Source organism: Podarcis vaucheri (genome assembly GCF_965113315.1).
Source record: "Podarcis vaucheri genome assembly, chromosome: 2".
NCBI lineage: Eukaryota > Metazoa > Chordata > Lepidosauria > Squamata > Lacertidae > Podarcis > Podarcis vaucheri.
The window spans coordinates 27,576,368-27,593,876 of NC_138760.1; the positions used below are offsets into that span (position 1 = coordinate 27,576,368).

At 39.4% G+C, this 17,509-nt stretch overlaps 1 protein-coding gene across 3 annotated transcripts in view; it reads right to left on the reverse strand.

Moving 5' to 3' along the window:
* Positions 1-17,509, reverse strand: part of PRKCA (protein kinase C alpha) — a 193,245-nt gene that overhangs the window by 77,440 nt on the left and 98,296 nt on the right. The gene's annotated exons all lie outside the window — the stretch shown is intronic.

Here is a 17,509-nt window from a genome sequence, read left to right on the forward strand (position 1 = left end):
ACCTGGCCGACTGCCCAGCGACGCTCCGGGGCCAGGAAAACCCTGGAGCTGATGCAGGGAGAAGGAGGAGAGGAGAAGGAGAAGGAAGAGAGAGAAAAAAGAAGGAGAAAAAAGAGGAGAGCCCCAAGCTTGCCACGCCGCTGCTGCTGCTGAGGAGGAGAGGTAGGAGAGCACCGGGAGGGTGAGGGCAAGGACATGTGGCTGAGCTTTTTTTAATAACTTTTTTCCTATTTTTTTTAAAGGTTTTCTTTGAAAAAAATCTGGTAACCTTAGACTAACTACCACAAGGACTTAAAAGCTTGCACTGGCTGCCCATATACTATCAAGCCAAGTTAAAGTTTATTTTATATTAATTGACAAGGGCCTTAGTGGGTCTCAGCATACATTGAGGGCTGCCTGATCCCTTATATCTCTTCTCAATCACGGAGATCTTTGGAAAGTGACTGTTTCTAGTTCCCCATGGCCAGTGCTTTTTTTCTGTAACAAAGTTTAGGGGTACTCTCATTTTCCTACTCATATTGAAATACTGCCCCTCAATGAGGCCAAACTTAGATTCACAAAATGTTTAGGGGTATGCTTACCCCTGCGTCCCCCCCAGAAAAAAAGCACTGCCCACAGCTCAGACAAATGACTCATGTGCCTCAGGAGCAGTGGTGTTCAGTATTACAGGTCAAAGTCTATAGAACTCCTTTTCAGGCAAGATCACCCAGATCAGGAGAACTTCCAGTGTTTGGGGAAGGCTTTGATTTCAGCAGCAATTTTAAGTGACTTTTCTTAACTTTATTGCTAATTTTAATTGATTTTATGTATCCCTCTTGCATCCTTATAGTACACCACAGAAACTACAGTATTAAGTGATATATATATTATTGAAATAGTTTTTAAGTTATTGCTACTCTGCCTAACTCTAAACATACTCATGACCTAAAATAAGGTCAGTTTTCATGTTATGAAATAAGTTGCTAGTTTTATCTCTTTGTATAAATACTATTAGCAAAAAAAATAGAAACAACTTTAACCTATAAAGTACAGCTACAATATAACCATTATGCTATGCAATTTCCTATACAGTATTATTAAACAGCACTGTTGGTGCTAATTCCTGCTGTACGAAGCCCTTTAGAGGTTGTGACCAGTCTGAAAAGTCATATGGTATCTGCAAGACACCCCCATTTGAAGAACATAATTACTGATTTTGTTATGTAAACCATTCAATTAAAAATTATATATGCAATTTAAATTAATTGTTTTATACATGTTTTATTATATTGTGAAATCACTCCGAGATGCTTAACAGATTAATAAATAAAATAAATTAACAGTATTATCGAAGAAAAGCAGCTCACCTAGCATTTGGTAAATCATTTTTCACTGACAAAATGCATTTTGAGATACACATACTAGTTAGGAGAGAACATCTGCTTCATGCTGTAATTTTAAGTTCATATTTTACATTAATGAATGCTATTGCTTGTAACATAAAAAGCAAGATAATCTCTGAGCCTCCTGGGTTTGATTGCTGCCTGCTATTAATGTTCTTGTTGTTTATAATAGTACTGATTTAGCTGGCAAGCACAGAAAGAGCTATGTGCCGGCACCCACAGGGGTTTCTCATTTCCTAATTACAATATGGGCTGTTAAATTTGGAATACACTCAGTATTTACTAAACTAACTATATTTTGTACACTGTTTTTAATGAAGGAACTGCAACTTAATTAGAGGCAACACATAAACAAGGAATCTTGTGAGGAGTCAACTTACTGTTCTGGGTAAATCCAGGCCAAGAGGGGAACATAAATGTTTTAAGATCAAATATCATAAGAAGATTAAAATGTGGCAAGCATATTAATCCAGGTTTTCTCCCTTTCATAACTTTGTTTTACAAATAAAAATGCAATACAATGGTGCTTTTAAAATGATTTCTAAACACCCTTAAACCTATGAAGCTTTCCAGCTGTTAAGCCATCCAAACTCGGAGTCTGGATTCATTAGTCATCTTGAGAGAAAGAAAGAAAATCCTTATGGTCAAAACACAAGCTTTATCTTGGCTTGAGAAACAGCGATAGGCCCTATGCGTCAGCAGTTTCTTAGCACTTACTCATTTAAAACTGAAAATGCAGAGGCAACAGTGATGAATTCAGTAACAGCCACACACATTTTTCTTTCTTTGCAGGTGTAATTATTAACATTCATTTAATAACATTATATACTATATAGTAAATTGCTATCATATCAATTCTCCTCACTGCCTGCCCCTTTTCTCATCTATTATATAAGATTTTGCAGTATTCAAGAATATTTACGAAACCCAACTGCATGTCCACATACCACATTTAACTAATTATTTTCCTCTTCTGCCTACTCTAACTTTTTCTTCTCCTCTTTCACCCCACCCACCTTCTCTTTAAAATGTTTTTGCTTGCTTTGTCTCCTGGGGAAGATCAAATCTCAACCTCAAATAAAGGTAAAGGTAAAGGGGCCACAGACCATTAGGTCCAGTCATGACCGACTCTGGGGTTGCGACGCTCATCTCGCTTTATTGGCCGAGGGAGCCAGCATACAGCTTCCGGGTCATGTGGCCAGCATGACTAAGCCACTTCTGGCAAGCCAGAACAGCACACAGAAACGCTGTTTACCTTCCCACCAGAACGGTACCTATTTATCTACTTGCACTTTGATGTGCTTTCGAACTGCTAGGTTGGCAGGAGCAGGGACCGAGCAACAGGAGCTCATCCCGTCGCGGGGATTTGAACCACCAACCTTCTGATCAGCAAGTCCTAGGCTCTGTGGTTTACACCACAGCACCACCCGCATCCCTTCAACCTCAAATAGCACTCCCCTAAACCCATTTTCTTTCCCTACCGGACCATTTTGCTTCCCTGCACCTCTTAAATCCCTGAATCACAGGCCACATTTGCTCCTCATAATAAATATTTGTAGGCTATCTTTACATTCTGGTCTGCCACGCATGATCATCAACTTTTTAATTCAAGTTATTCCTTGTCATTCCCTTTGTTGTTTGGTTTGCTGCCTTATTTCCTATGTCCAGGTCCGGAGTTTCCCAAACTTAGGTCTCCAGCTGTTTTTGGACTACAACTCCCATCATCCCTAGCTATCAGGACCAGCGGTCAGAGATGATGGGAATTGTAGCCCAGAAACAGCAGGAGACCCAAGTTTGGGAAACCCTGTCCTGCTCCTTTCTAATAGCTTGACATTTCTTCATTACTTCCCTCCTCACTTAATTTTTCCACTTCTGTTTCACATCAGTTTGTCAACTACTGACTTCTTTGTTTCATTGCCACACTACCATTTGGACTGTTTACAACTGCCTTTAATGTATAGATAGGGCAGAAGAGCATTTAATAAGAAACCAGAATGCAAAAACAATCCTGCCCTCTCCACGGAGCATATTATCATCAAGGCCTCTGGGTAAGATTTACATTGCACGCTCTAACAAGAAGAGACTATCTTTAGTTGTATATGCAATGTAATCCTGATTTCTCTGGAACCTGAATACTGGGATCAGTTTTGTTAGTATACATTGTCGTGGATTAGGGCTGCTCACACCACTTTACAAACAAACACTTTGCATTTATACATGCACACAAACACAACTCATGTGCCAAGATACTATGGCCTTATACAACTGCTCACTTTGTATAACTTGTTCTGTTTCCAAGTGGGTTATTTTGGCCATGGTGGGATTGCTGTGGCTGAACACACCACAACTTTCTCCAGTTTGAAAAACTGGACTATGGGGAGTCCCACCTTTTCTTGATAATTTATATATGAGGAGTTCACTTTCTATTTATGCTCTCTTATTTCACCAGTGTGTGTGCAGGAGTTCCTGCTTTGCTCTCACTCCCTGTACATATATTCAAAACCTTCTAACCACTACCACCATTTATTTACAATTAAACAGGCCTTTATCTACAACATGTTCGCTGTGCTAGTTTAGATGTGCTAGTTTAGCAAAACCAGCCAAGCACACTTTTATAATTAAACTGCCGTTCCTAACCCTGTTTAACTTATACGCCAATACCCTTAATCTCTATTTTCCAGTCAATCCTGCCACTAGGTCCTGTGAATTTTAATTGGTGAACTTTGAGCTAGGTTTGCAGGCAGTTCTCACTCTGGTCAGCTCCAGAAGCTCCTTGCTGAATTCTCCTCACTATGCAAATCACTTATATGACCTCAGGGTCAACCTTTGGCTTAAGCCAGTGATTCAGCTATTTTGAGGCAGACTGATTCTAGTTTTCTGTAGCCTGGATAGTCCCTTGCCTGTCATCCACCTGCTTCTGCTTCAGCTCAATACTTCAGACTTCTGCCTCAGCCTGTCTCACTGTCGTTTTCGTTATTGCCTCTTCTTTTTCAGCTCTGAGCCTCTCTTTCCTCCGAACAGCAGTAGAATAGGCCTGTTTATGTTTCAGCCAGCCTATCCTTCAGCCAATCAGCTTTTAGTGGCACAAAACCCTCCCCCTCATCAGACCACTTTCTTCATCCAATAAGTGATCAAGAATTTTTACCCAAGTAAGCCAATCTGAAGCGCAATTTTACAAACCAAACCCAGTTCTACTAAACACATTTTAAAAACTCCTTTCTCCACATGGACATATAAAAGTACTACCCAATTTTACATCTGCCAAGTTTCAGTGTGAAAACTTGTGACCTTAAGGCACAGAGAGAATCAGTGCAACTTCTGCTCTAATAGGCAATTTAAAGCTGTAACTAAGTTATCATGTACTCAAGGCAGAACTCATGAACTTAGAAAGAGAAGAACAACAACAACAAACAGCATTTTTATGTAGCAATTCACATTCTCTGGAACTAGCTGTTTCTCAGTCGTTTTGATCTCCACTGAGATAGATCACAGTGAATGGGGATCGTGAAAAGTTTTCAATTAGGATCCAAAGACTACACATTCTTACTGTAGACAATTTAGTCTTGTGGAGCTTTTCATTCCAATGCATGTGACACCCTCTGGAATAGTTCCCATTTATATTACCCACAGAGCATCGTGGCAGCTGTTTCCTCATAGTGGACCCATATTATTTTTTCCCCCTCACATAGAAACCACCCTCTAGAATACTTTTGGTTTATAAACCACATGAACTAATGGTCTGGTATTTTAATGAGCAATTGGATATTTAATGGGCAATTGGATATTTTAATGGGCAACTGCAAAATTCATTATTGTTCTGAATACAAAACATTAGGTTTGTGAGCCTTGTTGACAATTTTCATTTCCAGAGGCATCCCTAAATGCCCTGCTGGAGGCACAAAATCCAAAATCGTAATATGCAGGTCAAAAGATTACTTTGTCGTCTGGTGAACCTTACGTAAGGCTCCATGAAAAGGAACAAATACAACTAATCCATAAGCGTAAGTGGAATTTGCAGTACTTGACCAACTGTAAGAGTCTGTGGTATTTTAAAAATGCAGAATGACCTTTACTAAGAAACAAAATAATTCTTTGGCAAGCCAGCATGGGGCAGCATTCAAGTCTTCAATATACTAAACACTCTTTAAGGGGAGGTGGAAGGGGGAGAGTGTTTGTAAGGAAACCATTCATTTTCTGAACTGAAAACTACAAACATTCTTCTGTGATTTAATAGGTTATATATACCATCATGGTATCTTTTGTAAGTCTGTGACATAGTTGCATCTAAAGAACACATATTCTGACCATAAGTTCTGTTTCAGGATGTAAAGAAAATAACGGACAAAAACCTTTCATCCAGGCCATACAACTGAGAGACACAGATCTTAAAACACAGAGTAAATATTTATGAAATTAGCAGCCAAAAACGACATAGTTTCCAGTGCTCTCAGGAGAAATTAGCTTCCTCCTGGTTATTCTTTCTCGCCACTAGAAGCAAATAAGAAAACAGTGAAGTTCCTTCACTTAACTGAACACTTAGATAGTATCATAAAAAATATTGCTCAGAGTACATGAAAAAATCACAATGTACCTTAAACTGAATAAGCCATTTACTGAGCCAGAACATCAGATTTTCTAGTAACATTTATTTCACATTAAAAGAAACAACATGTTTCTTGTATTGCTGCTTTCCATGTGAGTCAATCATTTTGCAGCTCAGTCGCTGCACCCCAAAGTGGCTTAAGTTCATCCAAAAGATCAATCCCACATTGGGGTTTGATCCTAAATAAAGCAGGAATGTGTTGTCACACTCTTTAAGAGCAAATCGTCCCTTCTGCCACTTGATGGTAATGGATGGCAATCTACCCAGTTCTTATGGAAGTATTAATTTCCCACACTGTTGTTGTTTTTTAAACAAACAGGGCAGATCACAGGGAACTTCACAACATAAAAATGCAAAATGAGAACACAAAATACACAATAAGACAAAAACAAACCAATAATCCCCCCTCCTACAAACACATTTAAAAGGCGATAGATTGTTAATCAGCCAAGGGCTTGGTTGTAGAGAAACAACTTCACCTGATGCCTTAAGATATGTAATGAGGGTGTCATGTGAGTCTCCTTGGGTGGATATTTTTTTTTAAAACATTAACTTATTGTTGAACCCAACTGCTGTACATTCTTGATCTTTCCCCTAGTTGACTCCACCTGTCTGGTCAAAACACAGGCAAACTTTGAATTTGTTCCAAATGCTTTCTGCAAACTCAGTCACTGCAAGTCTGCCCATATATATGTTGTTATTCATTTCTTACTGCTCTAAAGATTTTGATTGCTCGGAAGCACCCGAAATGAGTATCAGGTGAATTCAGAAGTGTGGTGGAAGCATGTGGAGAAATATTTTCGCTGACCTAAAAACAAACACCTCAGCATGCAATGTTACCTGATGGCAGAGGTGTCATGTCCCATTTCTCTGCTTGAAGCAAAATGGAAAGTGCTGCCTTACCTTGCCATGCCAGCTATGCCCCCGTCACAATGCCTGTTGCCACTGGCACTGCTTCTCCAACTGCCCTGCCACTTCCGCAATTTTGGGTGATTTCAGCAGCACTTCAGCCGCCTCAGTTTGCTCAATGGCAGAGCCGGCTCATCCCAATGACCAATGGAAGTGACCTGATCACCCAGATGCAATTATATAGGCCCCTAATTTGCAGCATATTTTGACAGTATGAATCTAGAACTTTGCATTTTGAAAAATCCAGGGGACACCCTCAGTTAAGAGCTCTTGTCAATTATTGAGCCGGCACTTAGAAACCCCATACCCTTAGTTCTTGAAATTGTTCTATTATTTATCCCAAAGAAATAAAAAGCATGAAACAGTAAGGCATATCTACAGAGCATTCCCTTATATCACTGGACACTTTTTAACTTCTGAAAAATAAGAAAACACTTCAGTCTTACCATTAAAAACATCTCCTATTTTTGCAACTCTGCTGACACAACACAACAGCATTTGGTAGCCCATGCTGATACAAAGCTTCTCTTTTGAATTTCTAGTGCCAGCAAACGGACACACTGGGAACCCTGAAGCTAAAAAGACAGCTAATGAAAGCCACCTACTAAGATAGTCCTATGTAGCTCATGTCTTGTGACAGCATATAGTTAGGGAGAGAAATGTTCATTGAACGTTAAGTGAAAGCATACACTTTTTCCTGTAAACATAGTGTTGTTGTGTATTGATATGAGATAAGAGTAATACAGAGTATTAACAAGTTTTGCTCTAAAGCCCTCTGGGCTCACAAGGCAACTTATCAGCTTCAGTAAAAGTAAACATACAAAGGAGCACAAACTGGACACTCCAGTCCAGTCACTGCTCAAGACCGAAACTGTGTAGCCCTCGGACAACATGACACAATTTATATGTACTTAAGCTGCTGAAACTAAAGTACAGTCTTTCATCTGGGAAGTTGATGTGGTTGGCTTTCTATTCTTCCCAATGAAAGGTTATTCCTTTGCTGAATATTAGTTTTGACTAAGGAAACTTCAGAAGGGAATTTGAAGGGATATATATTGCAGGAATGGAGAAGCTGTGGTCCTACTCATGGTCCAGCTCCCATCATCCCTGACTATTGTTCATACTGGCTGGGGATGATGAGATTTGGACTCCAGCAACATCTGGAGGGCCACAGGCTCCTCATCCCTCTTCTGTGGGTTCTATGGGGCAAGACTATGCGAGACAGATCTTGAGTCATTCCCCATGCCCATCTGAGCAGCATACTCCATAGGACACCAGTGCTTTCCCAATGCAATACTGGTGTATTGTAACAGTTGTGTGTAATTAAAAACAAACCACCAAGTAGGATTTCTAAATAACTTTTTATTTTTGAAATTTCAAGAAAAGGTTCCTCTTAAAAACAACCTGGTTTAAAAAGAAACCAAAATCTAATACAACTTATTTCATGTCTACACATCATCACTTAAAATGAGTCGTGACCATCAAACATATTGAGTTAATGGTTGCTTTTGGTGTAAAATAAGAACTCTACAGATTAGAGAGGTTTCAGATTTCTGACAGGAAATGCCATCCAGTATTTTACCAGGATTTTCAACAGAGCATATATGGGTGATTTTGCTCTCCTCTTTGCTCGTTGTGGCACGAACTCTGCAATATAAGTAGTTCTAAAGCTGTGAATATTTATTATAACCCAGCTAGCTTTCTACCTTGTGACAAAACACTATTTTGCCCAATTAACTTCTAATCTTTCTGCATTCACGTGCATACATTTATTTACTCCCACATTATTCATTTCTGCTGACTTCAAAATAAGATTGCTTAGGATAGCAAACTTGGGTTCCAAGTGTGTGAACTGATATTGTTTAATATTATTTCATGCACACAGAACCTCCCTCACCTTATTTGCCTCTTGTCGCAAAGGAGATAAAATTCTTCCATGCATATAAGCCACATGAGCAAAGGATTTGAATTAAGTTACTAGGTTGTATTTAGTTGCAAACCAGGATGTTTTGTTATAGCAACCAGGTAGTAGGCATGATTGTTCAGGAACATATTTGCATTTGAAAATGGGGAAACATGAACTAAGTTTGATGGTTTCAACTGATGACTGAATTTAAATCAAGCTTCCTCTTCTGAAATTCCTATAGTTCTCAAACAAGCATTATATGGCAATTCAAACATCTTTCTGAACAGAGAAAAGAAAAGAACATTGACGAGAACTTCTCTTTCCATAAACGCAGATTGGCTGTATGACTAAGTTGTCAAGAGCTGTTTGGCTGACTAATTTATCTCCAGACAGTTTACTGTAGCCAGTAGTTGGATATATAACAATGAAACTTGGTTCCCAGACCCTTGAGGAAACATTGCCTATTAAAATGATTAATTTAAATACAAGTGGCAAGAGTAAATTTATGAATAGCTGACTAAGAAGGATTCTGTACGAAGAAAAAATCCAAATAAACTCTACCATTGATTTCCTTAAGCATCTATAAATCATTTTTCTTCTAGCAATGATTACATCTGAAAAGAACCGAAAGGTGAATCAATTCCAAAGCCTTCCACCCACAGGCTGCAAAATGTGATTAATTTTCATGGTGCTCTACATTTATATAGGTGTTAAAAAAAAAGTTTAAAGTCTCTCAAAACAACATTCTTCAACAATCTACATGGTAGAACTTTGGAAATAAAAGAAGTCAAGTACCACTTAGGAAGATACAGGAGGTTCAGTAGACATACTGGAAGAGAGAAGAAACAATTGTTCCAAAAGTGGGGGATATAAAAGGTTTAGTAAACAAAGATAAATTAGCACATGATAAAAATGTCTAGCACAAAAACTGCTGGGCCTATTTGCTTAAACTTTTTTCTAAATCCATTCCAGGAGGGGCTACTATGCCTGCAAATTTCATCCACTTATGTCAAGGGGGGGATGTTATATTGATTTTTAAAAATTTCCTGTTGAAAATTGGAAGGAAATGACACCTCTGCAGATGCTGCCTCAGAGCAAACTGGGCAGCCCAGAACTAAAAGCTGTGATCCATCCATACTCCTAGCATTTATTATCTCAAAGAATATTACATACTAGCAAATGAAATGCAAACTAGGACATAGAAAGTCAGACCACAAAACTTGCTACTGCACTGATTTTGCATTTCTTGTGCAGTTGCATAAGTCAAAGCTTCAGTAAAATGCAGAAAACAAGATAGCAGCTGCATAACAAGTGCTTGAACACACTCTTTACATGTGTTTTACTTCTTCGTATCCAAGTTTTCTCTACCTGTTTCACATGACTGCCTTCAAATCACTAAACTTGTCTGCTGAAAATGGAACTGTCAGTTACAAATGTGTAACAAGCCTTCTCCACCACTGCAGGAAAACAGACCTTTGAGGCCACTGTTCGGAGAAAATTCATCTCAGAGCCAGGATGAGAATTAATTCACGAATTCTTTCTATATATAATGCTAAACTTGATTTCTAGAAAAATCTATGTCTCAAGAGTTGGAAAATAGGTGGCACAGCTGAAGTAAACATATGGTTCTGTACATGTAATTTAAATGTGAACCACCCCCTTCCCCCATGCATTATGTTTTGTCAAGATTTATTTAATGTGAAGCACTTGTTAATAAATATTTTAGAAAGATATGGAGATGAATTTTTGACAAAAGGTAACCAGATGTGCACATTTGGCTCTGCAAAGAAAAGAAAAGAGAACTTGTTAAAATATTTGTGTTTGATCCTTATTTAGTTTGTGCAATTAAAAATTGTCTGTAGCTATCATTTCCTAAAGGCCAAACATTAATTAAGACATCAATGAAATGTTCAATGTATATGTTGATATACATATTTATTTATTCATCTTCGCCATCTACTTTGTCCTGAGCACATCTGGTCTTACATGTTCCCTTTCAAATTAGTTGTTAACAATAAACATCCAGAGGGTGGTAACATGAGAAGGGACCTTTTCTGTGGCGGCTCCCCATTTGTGGAATGTTCTCCCAAGGGAGGCTTGCTTGGCACCTTCATTACATACCATTAGGCACCAAGCAAAAACATTTCTCTTCCCCCAGGCCTTTGGTTATTTAAACAATCTATAGCCTTTTATACTAGGGGAAGGGAAGGGGTATCATTTTCTTTGTTGTTATGTTATGTATTTTTGTGTTTTTATATTGCAAACAGGCCTGTGATCCTCCGATGAAGGGAGGTATATAAATTTAATAAAATTAAAATAAAATAAACTATTTGTCCTTAGTTAGATGGTCAACATTCTCTGAACCCAATGCCTGACTTTCAGCATGCTGTTGTTTGCCCGTATCAATGCATTTCAAGCAGACATTTCATTGGCAATGTGTACTTCTTGGTGAAACTGTAGACAAGTAAACCAAGCATGGTCTCAAGTGCTGGCAGACACTACATCCAGGATATGAATGTAGGATTTGGTTTAGCACAAAGTTTCTTGTGAGATGGCCGTCCAGTTCTTTATTCATTTCCAGATTTAGGTTTGCACCCAACCCTAAGCAGTGGATTGTTTAAAGGTCTACTATGTTTATGTTTAACAAACATGGGATGCGGGTGGCGCTGTGGGTTAAACCACAGAGCCTAGGACTTGCTGATCAGAAGGTCGGCGGTTCGAATCCCTACGACGGGGTGAACTCCCGTTGTTCAGTCCCAGCTCCTGCCAACCTAGGAGTTCGAAAGCTCGTTAAAGTGAAAGTAGATAAATAGGCGGGAAGGTAAATGGCGTTTCCGTGTGCTGCTCTGGTTCGCCAGAAGTGGCTTAGGCATGCTGGCCACATGACCTGGAAGCTGTACACCGGCTCCCTCGGCCAATAAAATGAGATGAGCACCGCAACCCCAGGGTCGGTCACGACTGGACCAAATGGTCAGGGGTCCCTTTACCTTTTTATGTTTAACAAAACACAAGTTGTCTCACAGACAACCATGGCTACCAACCATGGCTTCTTTTTTTCACAGCTTGGTTTTGTTTTCCACCTTGCACGATGCCTTTGCAGCTTGATAAGCATCTGGGGTAGGATGGCCAAACAAATCATTGCTAAGGAAGGGTGGCTGGTTCACACATAACACCAAGTCATAGTTAAAAACAAATCAAAATTTGTAAGTCAACAAAACACAGCTTCAGATCATGCTTTGTTGGCAGTAAACAAACCATAGATAAGCTGCAGGGAAGGGTTTGGATGATCAAACAAACAATGGTTTTGTGTTATATGTGAAGCAGGCTATTGAGAATTATTGGCATGGGGGCACCTTGTCTGACAAGGAAGCACTGTACTGGAGATATGGGTGATCACATAAACATTCAGGGACTTGCATACACATCCTCCCTGATGCTGCCTTAAGCAGGTGGCTTTACCTTGAAACATGGAGGGGTTTCTCCTGGGTTAAGAATTTTGCACACATTCACAATTAACATAATCCGTGAAGGTCTGCCACTATCTTCCATCTCTTGTATTGTGAACTGCTTTGACCTTATTTTTAGATAAAATATGGTATAAAAAGGTAAAGGTACCCCTGCCCGAACGGGCCAGTCTTGACAGACTCCGGGGTTTGTGCGCCCATCTCACATCTATTGGCCGGGGGCCAGCGCTGTCCGAAGACACTTCCGGGTCACGTGGCCAGCGTGACAACGCTGCTCTGGCGAGCCAGAGCCGCACACGGAACGCCGTTTACCTTCCCGCTGGTAAGCGGTACCTATTTATCTACTTGCCCCCGGGGGTGCTTTCGAACTGCTAGGTTGGCAGGCGCTGGGACCGAGCAGCGGGAGCGCACCCCACCGCGGGGATTCGAACCGCCGACCTTTCGATCGGCAAGCCCTAGGCGCTGAGGCTTTAACCCACAGCGCCACCCGCGTCCCTAAAATATGGTATATGAATGAATTAAATAATTAAGAAAATGAAGACTCTGAACGCAACATGGAAAGTGGTAACCTGAAGTACAATTCAGTAATCATATACCTTTAAAAAATCAGGTTTGCGTGTGCTATATTTCTCCAAATGTTTCAGACAGGAGCTAATAGAACACAACTAGACAGATTCTCATTCTTAGCAACCTTAATTTACAGACAGCATTATACTACCAGTGGTGTCACAACCTGAAAAATATTTAAACCATCAGTCTATCAAATGCATTCCAGTGTAACTAGGCACAGATCTTAGTAAGAATACAAGACATTTTACTGTAAATAATGTCTGTGAAGGTGAAAACTAGTGAGCAACACGTTTTAGAAAGTCAACAGCTTTTGTTTCAGGTAATAAAATCACTTATGAAATATGCCTTAATATCATCAGATGAAAAGGCTCTTGTAGGGTAATGTCATCTCCTATCCTCAATGTTCCAAAAGATTGCTCAAATTTAGGGTTCCATGTGAGCAATACTGTATGTCACTCTTATAAGGCCACTTATGGCCAACGATTAAAACTGCAAAATTTAGAATAAAGCACACACACATCCCTTTGGATTCTTCAATCTCCTCAGATCAAAATCAAAATGAAGAGGAATAAGTACAACAAACTGCAAATTGCTTAACCTTTGTTTGCAGTTTTTCTATGTGGATTAAGAAGCTGCTGTTGTGAAAGATGTGATTGTGCTATTATCACCAGTAATAATTATTTTCAAACCAGCACCATCCCTAAAGGGAATTTTATCATGTGGCATTGTTTTAACTGTGGAAAGGTGGCATACAAATATAAATGATGGTGATGATGAAGAAAGAAAATGGGGTGTACATGCAAGAAAAGGAGGACCGGAGCCTTCCTTGTGTTTAACGGGAAATGAGTATGATAAATGAGTATCATAAATACTGGTATCTTTTCTCCCTTCCATTTTCATATCCTATCAACTGGTGAAAAGTTAAATCTGGACATGCACAGCTGCTGCTCCAGAGAATCAGAAAGCAAAGGAAGCCAAAGCCTTGTGTGCCTATAGTTCTTCCATTCTCCTCATCCACGTGGTTTCATTCTTCTATTTCAGGGTCACTTCACTATTTGAATAAACAACGTAAGTTTTACTATTTATTTATTAAATTTCTACAGCGCCCTTCAACCGAGGATCACAGGGCAGCTTACAGTATAAAAATACAAAAGGCAATTTCCAACCAAAATTAGTTTGGCCAAGTACAGGAAGTGGCTTTTAATATAAAAAAAAAAAATTCAAGCAAATAGATGCTATCTTGACTCGTCTTTAATCTTAGAGATTATTGTTGGCAGTGGTTCAAGCTTCATTCTTAAGGAAATCCCTAAGTGACCTAGAACTGTTTTTACAGCTGCTTCCCCTTTCTTGCTCAACAGTCAAGGCAACTGTAAGAGTTCAGTTTATTGCAGATGCTTGATATGTAGTGATATGATAAAAGTTTCCTTATCCTTTCTAAAGGACCTCTCACATAAAGTTGAGGAGCATAACTAATCAAATTGTTCCTTTTATCTCCATTTCTTTCTCAATATAATCATGACCCGGACAGAAGAGTGTATAAACAGATCAACAAACTTTTCCTGGCACATGATTTATGATGCCAACTCCTTCTTTGAAGGAGAAGGTTGAAGTGGTTTTACAAGGAACAAAGTCCAGGCAACAATAAAAAGTGTGCCAACAAGCCCTTTCCCCCTCTAACATCTTGAGCTGAAGTTGTATACCTGCTTATTGTCAGCTTTAATCTTATTTTTTTCCCTAACTTGTTTTGAATATTCTGTTGTCTTGAATTGTTTTTTTTTATATTTTTAACAGTTTTAAAATGTTTTCATTTTCATTTATTTATTTCTAATGGTTTTATTTTTAATCACAGAAGTTTTTGCCACCCTGGCCCCTTTAAGTAAAAGGTCAGATGCAAAGTACGGTAAGTTTAAAAAATAAATTAATTTTCGTTGACGTTGATATTTCCCTCCTATACCATCAAACTTTGGTTTTCAAACGTCTCAGCTGCCGAACGTTTTGTAAGCTGAACGCTGAAAACCTGGAAGTGAATGCTTCCATTTCTGAACGCGCCTTGGAAGTCAAATGGCTTTCGAGGCATGTTTCTCAATTTCCACCACTGAACTTGCTGACAGCCCTTTGATCCTTTGTTTTCGAACATTTTGAAGGTCGAATGGACTTCTGGAATGGATTACATTCGAAAACCAAGGTTCCACTGTATCTGTTGCAATATGGCTAATTCTTGCTTTTCTTTCTTTCCTTGGTATCATTTTAACAAGTCAGGATGGCAACAGAGTCAAATATTGATTATGTTCAGTTATTAAGTACCCACACATTAAAAGAGACACTCCACATGGCATTTTTAGCCAATTCGTTATTGTAGAATGGTATCTGTACAGGGAAGGGAATGTATCGCAGTGGTAGAGAACACGCAGAAGAATACAAGGGCATCAAAGGATAATATAGAATGAACACAGTATAAATATGAATGAATCCAAATGACAAGGAAACACAAACTAAGTTCTAAGAATCACTTTCTCAAGAAGAGAAAACAACAACAAATGCAGATGATTGGATAAATACAAGATATTACAGGATCTTAGAATGTCAGAACAATTCAGCACCCTCCTAAGAGAAAAAGGCACACAATAGCTGAAAATAAAAGTGAGCTAAAAGTTCACATAGAAGAATTCATCAGGCTAGAGAAATCTCATTTCTTTCTTTTTTTGATGGAGTTACAAGTTTGGTGGATCAGGGGAATGCTGTGGACATAGTATATCTTGATTTCATTAGGGCTTTTGACAAAGTCCCCCGTGATATTCTCACGACGAAGCTGGTAAAATGTGGCTTGAAAGAGGTAACTGTTAGGTGGATTTGAGTACCAAAAGAGTACTCATTAATGGTTCCTTGTCATCCTGGGGGAAAGTGACAAGTGAGGTGTTGCAGGGTTCTGTCCTGGGTTCATTGTTGTTCAACGTCTTTATAAATGACTTGAATGAAGGAATTGAGGGGATGCTCATCAAATTAGCAGATGACACAGAATCAGTATTCAGAGTAACTTTAACAGATTGGACAATGGGGCCCAAGCTAACAAAATGAATTTCAATAGGGACTAGAGATAGGAAGGCCTGGAAAAATTGGGGGGAAACCCGGGTTTTTTTCCGTTTTCCCCCAAAGCTGGTTTTTTCCAGTAAAATTGGAAGAAGAAAAAAGTGTGTGGAATATTCAAACTATATCAAACTGTTTTTTTCCAATTCCATACTACTCGGTCGGTAGTATGAGAACGTAAGTCATACTTATTAATGGTGTAGATACTAAAGGTGTCAATGGACTATAACAACCTCATATGTCGACAAGGGTGCTAGACTGCCCTAACAAGAACCATTAGGCAAAAGTTTTAGAGGGCTTATCTGGAGGGTGTGGGGTCTCTATAGGAAGCTCTGCTAGCAGTATTAGGATCTGAAAGATTTCTCCATCTCAGGAAGTCTGTTATACTGCATAATAAAGCTTGTCACAGATCAGTTTCCTTGGCAACAACAGCATGACATAGGCAGAGATTCAGGAGAGATAAAACACTGTACGGTTAGCAGAAAGGAGTGTGCATGCTTTCCTATCTTGAACATTAAAGGGCTCTTTTTCACCTTAATTTTGATGTGGAATGATAAATTTAAATGCACATTTTTCTTAAATTATTGTAAGGGTTCAACATTTATTAACACAACAGTGCTGAAGAGGTATTCCATTTAAGTTATAATGCCAGTTGTTGTTGTTTTTTAAAGTATACATAGTAAGACGGTCTCAAGGTCAAAAGGTAGCTTATACAGCGGAAATGACAAACTGCAAACTATTAGCCCATGCTTCAAGATGGAGAGCAAAACATTGGCTGCAAATATCTTTTTCTGCATCATCTACAAGCATCTACAGAACATGCTACCATTATCTACTCCCACTTGTCCTGGCTTGGGACCTCTGAAGCTGAACACACCCCATTAAACATGGCCACATTTCACGGATTGCCAGGAGTGGTTAACTATTCTCCCTTCCATTCTAAACAAAAAGCTGCAAATAACTTCTCTCTCTGTGAGTGAGTAGTAGGTAAGTAGATCCTTCCCCCCCCCAAATGGAACGCTAGCACCATTTTGTGGTCCTGTCTCTTTTTTTGTTATTTGAGAAGTGTTAAGCCATAGCTCCAAAGCAGCCATTTAGTGTTCTGCAGCCATTTAGCAGTTGACTCTCACAACACTTTTTCTACTTTCTCTTATGGCTATAAAGCGAGATACACCATATTTTTCAGTGTATAAGCTGCTATTTTTTCCTTAGAAATAATAGGCAAAAACTGTGGGTCTTCTTATACACGGACAGTGGGGGGAGGGGGGAGACAGGCGATTGGTGGCAGCATCCAGTAGGAGATCGGCAGCAGCGATTGGGCGTGTGATTGACTGCTGCGGCAAGGACAGCTGACGATTGGCTGTGGCAATTGGGCTGTCAATTACAGCAGTGACAAGGCATACGTGCAATCTGGTGTGGTTGTGTTGAATGCTCTTGTAGCGAGCGTTCTTGTGGTGAGCCTTTTGTAGCGAGTGTGCAGACGATTGGTGGCCGCGGCAATGTGTGTTATTTGCAGTCGTGGGCAGGCTGTAGAGCGATTGGCTCGATAGGGGTTGACTTATTCATGGGTGCATGTTATACACGGAAAAAC